We start from the raw sequence: 348 nt of genomic DNA, 5'->3' as shown, positions 1-348 counted from the left end.
ATACAAATCAGGCAATTATAAGTGCCATGAAGAAGAAAAAGCAGGATAGACACAGAATGATGGTGGAGAGTTGCAATATCTAATCAGGGAAGGCCTTTCTGGTAAGGTGCCATTTCAGCAGAGATCTGAAGAAAATGGGAAACAGGTAAGTACCTGGTGAGGGTCGGGGTCCTCTTCTTTCTTTTTAACTGTCCCTGCCCCAGTTCATGCCTTAGAGCTACACTGCCCTACATGGTAGCCACTGGCTCACGTGGCTACGGAGCACCTGAAATGTAGCTAGTCTATAAGTATCAAATGAACATTGGGGTTTGAAGACAAAGTATGAAAAATATATAAAATATTCATCAA

At 42.2% G+C, this 348-nt stretch overlaps 1 protein-coding gene across 1 annotated transcript in view; it reads right to left on the bottom strand.

Annotated features, from left to right (window-relative positions):
* The window catches only part of ADGRV1 (adhesion G protein-coupled receptor V1), a 539,879-nt gene that overhangs the window by 382,235 nt on the left and 157,296 nt on the right, over positions 1 to 348 (bottom strand). The window lies entirely within an intron of this gene.

The sequence above is a fragment of the Propithecus coquereli genome, unplaced genomic scaffold (assembly GCF_000956105.1).
Source record: "Propithecus coquereli isolate 6110/MARCELLA unplaced genomic scaffold, Pcoq_1.0 Scaffold22, whole genome shotgun sequence".
In the NCBI taxonomy this organism is placed as follows: Eukaryota; Metazoa; Chordata; class Mammalia; order Primates; family Indriidae; genus Propithecus; species Propithecus coquereli.
This window is presented reverse-complemented; position numbering and strand designations above follow the sequence as displayed.